General features: G+C 35.5%; 1 pseudogene; it reads right to left on the minus strand.

The window, feature by feature from the left end:
- LOC101265592 (exocyst complex component SEC10b-like) overlaps positions 1-11,776 on the minus strand; it is a 30,681-nt pseudogene extending 18,905 nt beyond the window's left edge.
- Positions 11,777-15,831: the final 4,055 nt, after the last annotated feature.

Consider the following 15,831-nt stretch of genomic DNA (forward strand, 5'->3'; position numbering starts at 1 on the left):
CACATCCCATGGGTAGGTTTATTAATTCAATAAATCCTATAACTAATTCAGGGACGTCAATCAAAGGAAATATTATATTCCTATAACTACTAAAGGAAAAAATAGTCGCCTAAAATCATGCTAATTGATTAACAGCATCAACACCTCGAAAGAAGCCAGAGGTACTGCTTAATCAGCTACTCTGAGGCTAGGTGAAACTGAAGAGTGTTAACCAACAATGGAAAATACGAGAAGGAGAGAAAGAGAGAAATTCAGAAGCGGTAAAACGAAAATGATATGCCTTAAATCCGTAGATAATAAATAGTATAGTTAAATAACGGAAAAATATGATAATGGAGTAAACGCTTAAAATGATTGTGTCATGACAGCATATCCTAATTTGTACCAACTTGAGATAGATAATTTGTCTGAGATCCAGAAACACAGAGCTTTCTCAGGTTATAAATAGCTAAATGAGGAAGAATATTAATAATTGATAATTTTTTGAATGAAGGCATTTGATTCTTGGTGCAAGTGTAAAACGAAAATATTACACCATTAATAATAACAATGATCAAAATATCCCCCTTATTTTTTGTTGGCAAAGAAAGATCAGGCGGAAACTGGAAAGCAGAAGTAAAGGAAAAAAGTCAAGAGTGATAAGCAGGGTTATTACCTTTTGACCTGGTTGCAAGTTATCTAGTTTGACCTTAGAATATTCAGCTCAACCAAAGATAATAAAACAAAAATTGGCAAAGAATTTTCACATTTACAGTTCTGAGAATATCCAAGGAATGGTAATGAGCATTACTTAATTTCTGGGCAATAGAAGCAGCTTCAGCGACACGGTTATCATCAATGAATAAAAGAGAAAGTTGTGTCAGGTCTGCTGCATATCTATTGAACTCCATCAAGTACTGTTTGTGGGAAGTCAATTTATTCCATCAATTTTTTATAAACAACAAAGACGCAAAAAAAAAGAGATCCATGAGTGAAATGACTTTTAGATGGTTACAAGTTTACCTTTATGAGCTCTATCGTCTGACTAGCAGATTCTCTCTGAGTATCTGCACTCTGACAGGAAACAAAGGTTATTAATGTACAAACTCAGTCTAAAATAACTTGAAAAACAGATTTATCTAGAGAAATTGAATTTTTTAGAAGAAATGTCTTTCTATTGTCTGCTCATTCTTTTAATGGACGAAGCACACTTAAGTCTAGAGTACTAAACTTCAATTGAAGATCAAGAACCAAATGTTACTTTCTTACTTATGTTACAACAGAAACAATCAGATAAAAGTAAACTAATTTCTTGTAATTACACTAGCAAAGACCTTAACAGCCTAAGTAATTAAGAAGAGATAGCATTTACCTGCAAGTGATCTCCTATTTTGGCAGCAGTATGACCGACACTTGATATACGTGAATCCAGACGTGCAAAGCTACCAAACAAACCATCTACACCTTTTTCCAGCTGCACATTTTCTAATACTCATAAAAGTTATGCTCAAGGCTTTCAGAAGATCAATGTGAATAAAGAAGCTCCATTTAACACCAAAGATAGTAAAGACGATTACAAGTATAACATAAGCAAAATATGGCAAATGAAAAACCAAATGTCTATCCTGCTTTACCGAGACAAATGTATTTAACATATCAAGTGCATTTTCACATCATAGGATGTCATTTAAGCAAGGTCATCATTTTTACGACCCAAAAAATGGGTGTGATGGCACTCGTCTTATCCCACCAAGACAAGTCAACCTAAAACCCAATATCTAACAAAGTGCGGAAGTAAATGACAATCCAACAACAATTCCTATTATGAAACCAAGTCATATTAATCCAATCCCCAAAACCAGGTTATCACGTGCACAAGCCTCTAATGTAAATATTAGAATTGGAACAAAATAGAAGTCTAAAATGAAGTTGTCTTTCAAGTAAAAAAACAAAGTCATAAACTGGAGTAGGAAAGTTCGCTGAGATGACAAGCAGCTACCTCAGAATCCTCCACAAGATGCCTCGGAAACGAAGAGAATGGAAGGTATCACAAAAATCCGGGCTTGTAACCTACAAAAAAATTTGTAGAAGCAAACTTCTAAACACAAGTTAAGAGAACAAAATACGGGTACTCCTTACGCCCTATCTAAGCCTCAACGCTACAGCCTAACAGTTTACCAAACACACCACTCAATAACCACACTCTATCAGTTTACACATTCTTAATAACAACTCAACATTCAATAGTCACAAGCTTCACAGAGAAACAATCACAAGATCAGCAAAACACATGTTCAAGTTCATCAATAATAAAAATGTGCAATGCCATGAGATGCAATGTCAAATATCGTGATGCATGTCTTTCTTAACGATATACACCCGCTGTCTCTCAGTCCGGGACCCATGGGGGACATATCTGTCCATGCATCTGTCGTAGCGCACGACACGACCGTCGATAATAGTAACCATCGCGGTGCGCGATATGTCCCTCGAAATATAATATCCATCGCGACGCGCGATACGACCCTCGAAATGGTACATCCTTTTATCATAAAACTCTTATCACAACCATGTTTCAAATGCAGTTTGAATTACATACTAAAATAACAATGATGAGATAGCCATTTTGATATCAAAGACCAATTTGCAACAAGGAATACAACACCAACAAATAAGCAACAAGTCTCCATATCATTCTCAACATCACACAAGGAAATACACGAATTTCGTACGCTTAACAAGAGTTTAGTAATCCACTTGCCTCGTTCAATCTATTCACTTTGAAACTTGATTCTTCCCCTTTCGTTGAATTTCCAACTCAAAGCAATCTATTCAAGTAAATGACTACAGTAAGATTTCGGAACTAACAACACTTATATTACTATGTGTTTAGCCTTGACCCAAAAACTCACTCCAAATTTATAATCAAGTTCTTAAACCTTAATGCCAATTAACATGTCAAATCATTCAATTTCCTCCAAATTTTAAACTTAAGGTTAAGTCTCAATATATCAAAATATAAATCCTAGTGTATTGGTACAGAGAATCTTAAACATCAAATTCACGTTAAGCCTGGAAATTAGTTATTGTCCGCATAAGAGGAAGTGTCAATTCTGACAATTTCCAACTTTCCCCTCATCACCTAATCATTGTTATATGATTACTCCATGACTATTGTAACAATTTTCCATCAAATCTTATTTGTTTGATTCCCAGAAACCACCAAAATATTGTGGCAGCCATATTAGTTCAAAGTACGATATTATTATTTTTTTCAATTAATTTAGCTACAAGTATTATCTCTTCTATTTTATCCTAAAATAAAATTGCACATTGCAATAATGATTCAATTATCAAGCCATCCAACATGCTTAATGTATGAATGGCATAACCAATCAACAATCATACTAACAGTAAATTAATATAATAATAATAATAATAATAACTAATATATATGCATAACAATATGTCCTTACTTCATGATAAAATAATAATTTAACATGTAACCTAGGAATTGAAACTAAGTTGAGAAAATTAATGTAGCAGGCATATAGAAAATGGGAAATCACATACCTGCAAACCCTTCAGCCGCCTCAAGCTTCGACCTTTTCTTCTTTTTTTATTTCTTCTTCTTTTATTTTTTTTAATTAATTATGTACTAAAAGTGATTGGTTTTACCCAAATATTTTATTAAATATAGTCTAAATGGTATAGGGTCTTAAATAAATTATCACTTTAGCCCATAAACTATCGATTAATTAACTCAAGTTACACTAATATTTAAAATTTCCAAAAATGACCTTCCGGATCATTACATTATCCACCACTAAAAATCATGTTCATCCTCGAACATAAAGTAAAAGAAAGTACCTGATGCTTCAAAAAGTTGAGGATATCTGGCACGCATGTCAGACTCTGTCTCCCAAGTTGCCTCTCCCACTGATCGGTGCTTCCATTGCACCTTCACTGAAGCAATCTCTTTGGTCCTAAGCTTTCGAATTTTCCTATCTAAAATAGCTATAGGCTCCTCCTCAAATGTCAAGTCTGGACCCAGCTCCACAGAATCGAGTGAAATCACATGAGATTCATTCGGAATATACTTTCGAAGCATAGAGACATGGAAAACAGGATGAACTACCGACAAACTAGGTGGCAAGGCCAACTTGTAGACCACCTCTCCCACTCGGCTCAAAATCTCAAAAGGTCCAATGAACCTAGGGCTAAGCTTGCCCTTCTTTCCAAACCTCATCGCACCCTTCATGGGTGATACTCGAAGCCAAACATGATCAACCTCCATAAACACCAAGGCTCTAACTCTCCGGTCTGCATAACTCTTTTGTCGACTCTGATTTGTCAATAATCTATACTGAATCATACGAACTTGCTCCATAGCATCTCTAAGCAAGTCTGTATCCAAAGTGTCCATCTCCGCCGAATCAAACCAACCAATAGGAGATCTACACCGTCTACCATACAATGCCTCAAATGGGGCCATTTGGATACTAGAGTGATAACTGTTATTATAGGAGAACTCCGCTAAGGGTAAATGTCAATCCCATCTTGCACAAAAATCGATCACACATGCTCGAAGCATATCTTCCAATACCTGAATGGTCCGCTCAGATTGACCATCTGTCTGAGGGTGAAATGTCGTACTCATATCTAACTGAGTACCCAGACCATGTTGTAATGCCTTCTAGAAGTGAGAATTAAATAGTGAACCTCGATCTGATATGATAGAAACAGGAACTCCATGTAGTCGCACAATCTGACTGATATATAGTTCGGCTAACTTTTCTGCTGTATACTTTACCCGAACCGGGATGAAGTGGGCAGACTTGGTCAGCCTATCAACAACAACCCAAATAGAGTCATAACCACCCACTATGGTAGGCAAACCGACAACAAAGTCCATAGTAATCCGCTCCCACTTCCAAGTATGAATAGACATCCTCTGAGATACACCCCCGGGCCGCTAGTGCTCACACTTGACCTGCAGGCAAGTCAAACACCTCGAAACAAAGTCTGTAATATCTCTCTTCATTCCACACCACCAGTAATGCTGACTCAGATCATGATACATCTTCCCCGCTCCCGGATGGATGGAATACCGAGAACAATGGGCCTCCTCAAGAATCAATCTAATCAAATCGCCTGTCCTGGGCACGCAAATTCTGCCTCTGATCCGCAAGACATCATCAGAATCAAGGACAGCCTCCTTAGGTTCCCCTCTCAATACTTTGTCTCAAATGAGACATAATTTTTCATCATCAAACTGGTGTGCATGGATTTGCTTGACTAATGAAGACCGAGCCTCAATAAAGGCAATCATCCCATCACTCTCTTCTGAAATCTGCAAGCGGACAAGACTGTTAGCTAATATCTGCACATCTCTAGCCAATGGTCTATCCTCAATACTAAGCGCTGCATGACTCCCCATGCTATGAGTCTTCCTACTCAGAGCATCGGCCATGACATTGGCCTTTCCTGGATGATATAGAATGGTAACATCATAGTCCTTCAGTAACTCAAGACATCTTCGTTGCCTCAAGTTTAAATTCCTCTAGCTAAAGATATACTGAAGACTCCGATTATCAGTAAAGATCTCACAATGCACCCCATACAAATAATGGCGCCATAACTTAAGTACAAATACCACAGCCGCCAACTCCAAATCATGAGTAGGGTAGTTCTTCTCATGGGATTTCAACTGCCTAGAAGCATAAGCAATCACTTTCCCCTTCTGCATCAACACACCACCCAACCCAACTCTTGAAGCATCACAATACACAGTAAAGTCTACACCCTCCTTAGGTAGAGTCAAAACAGGAGCAGAAGTCAACAAAGTCTTGAGCTTTTGAAAGCTCTCCTCACACTCATCAGACCACAGAAAACTCACATCATGTCGAGTCAATCTAGTCAATGGAGCTGCAATAGTATAAAAACTCTGAACAAATCGTCGATAATAGCCTGCCAATCTCACAAAACTCCTAATCTCAGTAGGTGAAGTAGGTCGCGTCCAGCCTCTAACTGCCTCAATCTTGGCCGGATCTACTCTAATACCCTCCTTGGAGACAACGTGTCCCAAGAATGTCACAGAAGTAAGCCAAAACTCACACTTTGAGAACTTGGCATACAACTTCTCTTCTGTCAACCTCTGAAGTACAATCCTCAAGTGTCGGACATGGTCCTCCTTAGTCTTGGAGTAAACCAAGATGTCATCGATGAAAACAATCACAAAAGAATCAAGGTATGGTCGAAACACCCCATTCATCAACTTCATGAATGCTGCAGGGACATTAATCAATCCGAAGGACATCACTAGGAACTCATAATGACCATACCGAGTTCGAAAAGCTGTCTTAGGGATATCTGATGCCCTAATCTTCAACTGATGATACCCAGACCTCAAATCAATCTTAGAGAACAATGATGCTCCCTGTAACTAATCAAATAAGTCATCAATACGCGGAAGAGGATACTTATTCTTCACTGTTACCTTGTTCAACTGTCTGTAATCAATACACATTCTCATAGTCCCATCCTTATTCTTCCCAAATAATACAGGGGCACCCCAAGGTGATACACTAGGGCGAATAAAACCCTTACTCAATAAATCCTGCAACTGATCCTTCAATTCTTTCAACTCTGCTGGGGCCATACGATATGGAGGTATGAAATAGGCTTAGTGTCAGGCTCCAAATCAATAGCAAAATCGATATCCCTATCGGGAGGAACACCTGGAAGATCAGAAGGAAATACATCGAGAAACTCCTAAACCACGGGGACAAAGTCCATGGGAGGTGATTCAACAGTAGTATCCCGAATAAACGCTAAGTAAGACAAACACCCCCTCTCCACCATTCTCTGAGCACGAATAAAAGAGATAACCTTGCTAGGATAAGAACCACTAACACTCTTCCACTCAACCCTCGGAACACCACGCATTGCTAAAGTCACAGTCTTAGCATTACAATCAAGGACAACATGATAAGGAGAAAGCCAATCCATACCCAAGATAACATCAAAGTCTACCATCCCCAGAACGATTAAGTCTACCCAAGTGTCATACCCAGCCAAAGAAACAAGACAGGATCGATACACTCGATCCACCACTAAGGGCTTACCCACGGGTGTAGAAACACGAATTGGTACAGTCATGCTATCACATATCATATCAAATTTAGCAGCAAAATACGTAGACACATAAGAGAATGTAGAACCTGGATCAAACAACACAGACGCAGGTCGATGGCATACTGGGATGATACCTGTAATAACAGCATCAGAGGTCTCCGCCTCAGGTCTCCCAGGAAAAGCATAGCAGTGGCCTCCTCATCCACCTTCAGCCGGGGTGGTACCTCTACCCCCACTCTGCTGAGCTGCATCACCACTACTAGAAACTCTATCACCCTGCCTGACTGAACTCTGCCACGACCTCTACCCTGTGGTGCTGGTGGTCTAGTCTGGAATGAAGAATTAAGTCGAGGCCCACCACGACCTCTTTGAGAAGTACACTGCCGCATTAGATGAACGGGATCTCCGCAAGTAAAACAAAATCTCTGACCTGGGAACTGCTGTGTGGACCCTGAAAACCCACTATAATTGCCTCGCCCTGTAAGTCGCTGTTGTGAACCATACGAGCCTTGACCCAGGCTATAAGAACCCCTAGATGTCTGGCCACCCTCAAATGTCGACATTGATGCATGAATAGGTCCCCGCTGCTGAAAAGAACCACTCACTCTCTGTGATCCCCTACCTTCACATGAGGCACCATGAAACTTACCTGATATGCGAGCCCTTTTAGGGTCCCCAAACTCTTCTCTCTCCATCAATTCCGCCTCTTTGGCGGCGCTCACAATGGACTGGAAAGAAGCCCCCTCCCTAGATGCACGAAACACAGCTGACCTAATAGAGAAAGTCAATCCCCTCACAAATCTGGGGATCCTGTCTGTCTCATTTGGAATAATGGCCAACGCATGCCTAGACAATTGGCAAAAACGCGCCTCATACTCTGTAACCGATAAACCATCCTGTCTCAGACTCTCAAACCTCAAGCGACTCTCCTCTCTCACGCTCCAAGGGATAAAACGATCTTAGAATGCACTAGTAAACTGCTCCCAAGTCACTGGAGGAGATCCAACTGGAAAAACCCCCGAATAAGTCCTCCACCAGTCTCTCGCTGGTCCACGAAGCTGGACTGTAGCATATCGAACCCCATGTGACTCAGCTAATCCAACCACCTCTAGTAACTCTCGCCAGGTAGTTAGAAACTCATGAGCGTCCTCGCTCTTCCAACCCTGAAACTGGGGTGGGTCCATCTTTCAAAATCTCTCATACCTACGCTGCTCATCCTCTGTCAGAACAACATCGATGCAACGTGACCCCCAACTGCTGGTGCAGCATCATTCTGAACCGCGAGATCTACTAGTAGTTGCCCTACCGCATCTTGAACAACTGGAGCTTGTTGCTGCTCTTGGGTCTGAGCCCCCTCTCTAGTACGAGAGTCATGTGGTGTGGTAGTCGCCCCACCACCCTGAGAAAAGCCCTCTAGCACACTTAACACCCTCAATAGTGTATCCTGAAGCAAAGGTGTGACTACACAATCTGGAGGAACCTGGTCCTCTCTGCCATCAATCTGAGGTTATGTAGAGACCTCTCTAGCACGACCTCTCACTGGTGTTACTCCACGTCCACGACCTCTGGCTACTGTCGTACTACTAGCACGACCTCTAGCTCGAGATGTACCCCTACCTCTAGCTGGGACCTCAACAACTGCCTCGGGAAGTGCCTCCCCTCTACCACCAGTAACATTAGTTCTAGTCCTCGTTATCTGTCAAAATATTATACAACAACTCAGTACTAAAGAAGGTGACTACGCATGATGAGAAAGAATGAACAAAAAGAAGTTTCCTAGTAATCCTCATAGCCTCTCAGAGATAAGTACAGACGTCTCCATACTGATCCTTGAGACTCTACGTAGACTCGGCTTGTATACACGTGAGACCTATGAACCTGGGGCTCTGATACCATTTTGTCACGACCCAAAAAATTGGTGTGATGGCACCCGTCTTATCCCACCAACACAATGACAATGCAACAACAATTCCTATTATGAAACCAAGTCATATTAATCCAATACCCAAAACCAGGTTATCACGTGCACAAGCCTCTAATGTAAATATTAGAATTGGAACAAAATAGAAGTCTAAAATGAAGTTATTTTTCAAGTAAAAACAAAGTCATAAACTGGAGTAGGAAAGTTCGCTGAGATGACAAGCAGCTACCTCACAATCCTCCACAAGATGCCTCGGAAACGAAGAGAATGGAAGGTATCACAAAAATTCGGGCTCGTAACCTACAAAAAAATTTGTAGAAGCAAGGGGTGAGTACCAAACCACGCGGTACCCAACAAGCAAACCTCTAAACACAAGTTAAGGGAACAAAATACGGGTACTTCTTAGGCCCTATCTAAGCCTCAACGCTACAGCCTAATAGTTTATCAAACACACCACTCAATAACCACACGCTATCAGTTTACACATTCTCAATAACAACTCAACATTCAACAGTCACAAGCTTCACAGAGAAACAATCACAAGATCAGCAAAACACATGTTCAAGTTCATCAATAATAAAAATGTGCAATGCCATGAGATGCAATGTCAAATATCATGATACATGTCTTTCTTAACCATACACACCCGCTGTCTCTCAGTACGGGACCCACGGAGGACATATCTGTCCATGCATCTGTCGCGGCGCACGACACGACCCTCGATAATAGTAACCATCGCGGTGCGCGATACGTCCCTCGAAATATAATATCCATCGCGACGCGCGATACGACCCTCGAAATGGTACATCCTCTTATCACATAACTCTTATCACAACCATGTTTCAAATGCAGTTTGAATTACATACTAAAACAACAATGAGGAGATAGCCATTTTGATATCAAAGCACAATTTGCAACAAGGAATACAACACCAACAAATAAGCAACAAGTCTCCAGATCATTCTCAATATCACACAAGGAAATACACAAATTTCGTACGCTTAACAAGAGTTTAGAAATTCACTTGCCTCGTTCAATCTATTCACTTTGAAACTTGATTCTTCCCCTTTCATTGAATGTCCAACTCAAAGCAATCTATTCAAGTAAATGACCACAGTAAGATTTCGTAACTAACAACACTTATATTACTATGTGTTTAGCCTAGACCCAAAAACTCACTCCAAATTTATAATCAAGTTCTTAAACCTTAATGCCATATAACATGTAAAATCATTCAATTTCCTCCAAATTTTAAACTTAAGGTTAAGTCTCAATATAGCAAAATATGAATCCTAGTGTATTGGTACAGAGAATCTTAAACATCAGATTCACGCTAATCCTGGAAATTAGTTATTGTCCGCATAAGAGGAAGTGTCAATTATGACAATTCCCAACTTTCCCTTCATCACCTAATCGTTGTTATATGATTACTCCATGACTATTGTAATAATTTTCCATCAAATCTTATTTGTTTAATTCCCAGAAACCACCAAAATATTGTGGTAGCCATATTAGTTCAAAGTCCGATATTATTATTTTTTTCAATTAATTTAGCTAGAAGTATTATCTCTTCTATTTTATCCTAAAATAAAATTGCACATTACAATAATGATTCAATTATCAAGCCATCCAACATGCTTAAAGTATGAATGGCATAACCAATCAACAATCATACTAGCAGTAAATTAATATAATAATAATAACTAATATATATGCATAACAATATGTCCTTACTTCATGATAAAATAATAATTTAACATGTAACCTAGGAATTGAAACTAAGTGGAGAAAATTAATGTAGCAGGCATATAGAAAATGGGAAATCACATACCTGCAAACCCTTCAGCCGCCTCAAGCTTCGACCTTTTCTTTTTTTCTTATTTCTTCTTCTTTTTTTTTAATTAATTATGTACTAAAAGTGATAGGTTTTACCCACATATTTTATTAAATATAGCCTAAATGGTATAGGGTCTTAAATAAATTATCACTATAGCCCATAAACTATCTATTAATTAACTCAAGTTACACTAATATTTAAAATTTTCAAAAATGACATTCCGGGTCATTACATCATTTCATTCTTCGATTATTCAATATGCAATTCTAGTTCCATGACACCATGATCATCATCTCAAATAAAAAGAAAGTTTCGCATTAAACTAAATTATACAAAAACTACTGACTGACCTCAGCAAGTGTCTTACGGTGTTTCAAGTCTTGAACAGAAACTTCTTTTGTGAGATTGCTTAATTTTGCATCAACCTTAATAGCAAACCAGAGAGAAAGGGGTTTTAGTTAAAAACTCTCGAGAATGAACATTATATATGACATAACGATATACCTGTCTTTTTTGTTCCACCAATTGTGAACTAAAATTCTTAAACAGAGATAACAAGGCATCAACTTCAGGAAACAATGGGCTTGAAAGTAACTTTCCTGCATTTGAAATTGATGGTGCCCTCATATGCCCATTCGATATTCCATCAATGTTGTCATGACCTTCTAATGAATCTACTTCTTTTTCGAGACACGAAGGCAATACCTCAGTTACCAAATTACCAAACGTATCATCAAATGAAAAATCCCCCTGCATTAGACACACACATTCAACATGGCTATTTTAACAAATTATGACTATAATTATGTTGCATTGTAAATAATGATTATCACCTTGAAATCATCTACATCAAGAGCAAGTGGAGTACGGTTGGACTGTGCTCCGTCTCTTATCTCTTTCATGACTAGTACAAATATGGATTAAGAAAAATGTCAAAATCCCATTTCCGATTTTAATAATAACTAAACCTATAATTAGCCTATAAATACATATACACTACTATGTAAAAATCATTAAAATAACTTCATTTTTTATTCTTACCTTACCGAGTGTAATGTAATTCTTCTTCTTCAATAACAACAATTGCTGCAGAGTAAAACAATGTGTAGAAATTAATTGAAACTACAAAAAAGTTACGAGTCTTGCAGTATTTCTAATACTATTTCAAAAAAACCATTGAAAACCTCCCACATGTTTATATAAATTTAAGGTGTTTTGCTTATCAAGGAGCAAGGGGCAAATCTTTAATTATATTTTAATAAAATATTATAATCTATATTTATATTTTTTTGGGAGACATCCATATTTAAATTACTTTAAAAGGGAAGGCATGAAATTCCTTTAAAATGTTTATTAAACTTTTTGTCCTTTGATAAAATATATGGTAAGTGATTCGGGAGTATATTTATAGTAAGAAAATATATGGCAAGTGATACTAGGAGAACTAACAATTCAAGAAATTTTAAAATATATGACAAGAGAAAAAGAATATAATCCGATAAAATAGACGATAGGGAAGTAATAATATATTCTTTTGTATTTTATCATTTTTATTTTTCAATTGATCTGAAAAGATATTATTGTTCATTAGAATTTTTTATTTGGCATTATTATTTTTTAAGAAAGTCAAGTTGGATGAAGAGTTAAAATGTCAAAACCCCATTTTCAATTTTAACAATAATTAACCTATAATTTGCCTATTAATACATATACACTACTACGATGTAAATTAAAATACCTTACTTAGTGTAATGTAATTCTTCTTCAACAATAATTATTACAGAGTGAAGGAATGTGTAGAGATAGATTAATTGAATCTACAAAAAGTTACTAGTTTTGTGGTATTTCTAATACTATTTCAAATTTGCTTATCAAGGAGAAAGTTTGGATGTCTCCAAATATGGGGCAAATCTTTAATTATATATTAATGAGAAAATAGACAAATACCTCCTTAATTTATTATTGAATTCTCGACTACATACTTATACTTTGTGGGAGTTCTATTATCTCCATGAGTTTTTTAAAAATAAAATATATTCCACTTGAAACTAGACAACTACATTTTTATTATGTAGTCAGGGGCAGCTCAACGTAATTGGGGACCTAAAGCGAAATTTTAATTCGCGTCCTAATATATAAATACACTTCATGTACGTGTTTATTCAAAAAATAATTTTTACACTATTCAGATGGAAATTATTAGTACTTAATATTTTTTTTCTCAGTTATTACTTTTAGGTAAAATTTTATCAACTCAACATTGAAAAAAATCCTTTAAGTGAGGCAATTATTATATGTATTGTTAACATAATGCTATAAGTAATAAGCTGATAGATATTATATCAAGATAAGAGTAAGAACCATAGAATCTGACTCAAGAAGTTGATGACTTGGTATACCTCATTTTAATATGCTTATATTCTAGTAATACTTGAAACTAAAATTTAAAAACAAATAAAAAACAATTTGTAATTCACTTTTTCCAACACTGTTCACAATTAATTTTTATTTTTAACAAAGTACAAAAGATGTTAAAGTGGATAAAATATTTATTTTTTTAAAAAAATATACTTTTTATCATAAATATTTAATTTTTCTATAAAAATTTAACATTTTTTTATTAATTACAAAAACATGTATACTTTTTTTTCCTCCTCCTCCTTATTTTTCTTTTCTTTTCTTTTTTTGTTTTCAATTCCCTTATAATTTTAAATCACTCACACATGAAAAAAATCAAAGTTATTTTTATTATCATTTTTTCATCATTTCACAGCATCCTTCAGGCACCTTGATAAGCTTGACAAAATAGTTTAAGAAAGACCTAACAAAATAAATGTTTACTAACGGTATTTTACTATTTAAATAATTTAAGAAAAACCTAACAAAATAAATATTTACTAACGGTAATGTCAATGCCTTATAATTATGTTATTTAAGCCTTTTAACCAAAAAAAATTAGTAAGCCCACATAGTAATAATTTTCAATAAAAACCAAGTAACGGAATTACCCATGTAATGCTAATTAGTAGACATAGTTTTGGCTTTTCGATTTCTCCAGTTTTAATGTGCATTGCCATGTCAAAATTAGAAGATTAAAAGGAGAAAAGACATAAAGTCACCATTAAAGTTTGTTTTGGATTTTCATAAATATATCTTAACTTTGCGATTGTCCTATTACCCAACTGAACTGATATTATTATACCATTTTTCGATCAGCCCCAAATTTTTAAGAGCAAATGAGTTCACACCAATCATTACATGACACTTGTTAATTTAATTTGAAATATAATTTTTTTCATTTTAAATTTTTCCTTTATCTTTTCCTTTCTGTATTTCTCTCTCTTATTTTTGAATTTTAATATATTTTAAATTTCATTTCATCTCCACTTCCCACTTTCAAGTGATTTATCCCTTCATTTTCTTTTTTTTCTTCATCTTCCATCCCCCATGTCAAATTGAAACTTATTTCCACTCTTTTTCTTTTTCTTTTTCTTTTTCTTCTTCTTCTCTAGTCAAATTATTTCTAAAATTCATACTATTATTTAGAATTTATTGAATTATTGATATAAAAAATTAATTGTTTTTTTTTAAAAAAAAATTGAAGGTATCATCAACTACTCATTTTCATATAAATTCAAAATTAGCAATAATTATTTTAAAAGAATTGATTAATTTTTAAAAAACTGAAAGAACTTAATTGAAATCGAAAAAAAAACTATATGATACTTCCTGATCGTCTTAAAATCTAATGAGATTATCCAAACGTAAAAAAATATTTAGACACAATTCAAAAATTTAAGAGAGTAAAACGAATAGTAATATATATAAAAAAAAAGGAGGTGAAGTTGTGATAAAAATGGTGACATTGAAAGTAAGTAGATTCAATGATTGGAGATGACAATGAAATTTTGAAAAGAAAGAAGAAAGAAAAGAGAAAAAATAAAAAGGAAAAAAAGTTAAAATAATAAGAAAAATAAGAAAATGCATGTGACGACCCTCTTAGTTATTTTAAGAATTTTAACCATTATTTTCATATTAACATTTTTAGCAGATTTTATAAATGACTTATAACTTATAAGAGTTAGTGATATGATTTTCAACTTTAAGAAAGGATTATTTTGAACTTATAAGAGTTAGTGACATGATTTTCAACTTTAATAAAAGGATTATTCTGTTGCTAATAATAATTTTAAAAAAAGGAAGAAAAAAAATTTAGAAAATTACATTAAATAAATAAGAAAAATAATAATGATAATAATATTTTTTTTAAAAAAAAAAAGGCAAAGTGCCCAGAATGTTAAAAGTGTTAGGCGGCTAGATTAATAAAAATAAGAACTAACAGAAACAAAAAAAATATGCAGAAGAAGAAAAGAAAAGGAAGGGAGAAAAAGAAAAAGAAAAAGGAGGAGAAGAATTGATACGTTCATCGCGTCAAGGTAATTATTCTTATCCTTTATATAAATTTCTTTAAGTAATCATGAGTAGATTTTAGGTCAAACCATGTATAATTTATGTTAATATATGAACTTGTGATTATTCATTGATGTCATTATATACTAAATTATTATTGTTATTACGTATTTGGTGTGGAAAGAATTGAATTTGAGATTTAGTGTCAACTTACTAGATTAAGGACAAGTTGTTGGCTTCATTTATAGTTTGTCTAAGGGATTAATGTTTACCCAAGACTATGCATCTTGTAGATATGCCAAGGTATTGATTTTGATAATTAGACGCAGCATTCATTCAATATTTTTGTACGTATGACTTATGTGTCAGTACGAAATCGTGCAAGGGAAGACGATTTTGAATCCCTTGAACAACAATTTATCTTATTTTAAACTTGATAATTGCATTTTTCAGATTTGGGAGCCCCTAGTTCGATTCTCATCAACCCCATAATATTTCTTTCTTCTTCTACTCTCCTTTTTAATTTTAAGGGAAGGAGGTTTTGGGT

Source organism: Solanum lycopersicum, chromosome 10 (genome assembly GCF_036512215.1).
Source record: "Solanum lycopersicum chromosome 10, SLM_r2.1".
Lineage (NCBI taxonomy): Eukaryota > Viridiplantae > Streptophyta > Magnoliopsida > Solanales > Solanaceae > Solanum > Solanum lycopersicum.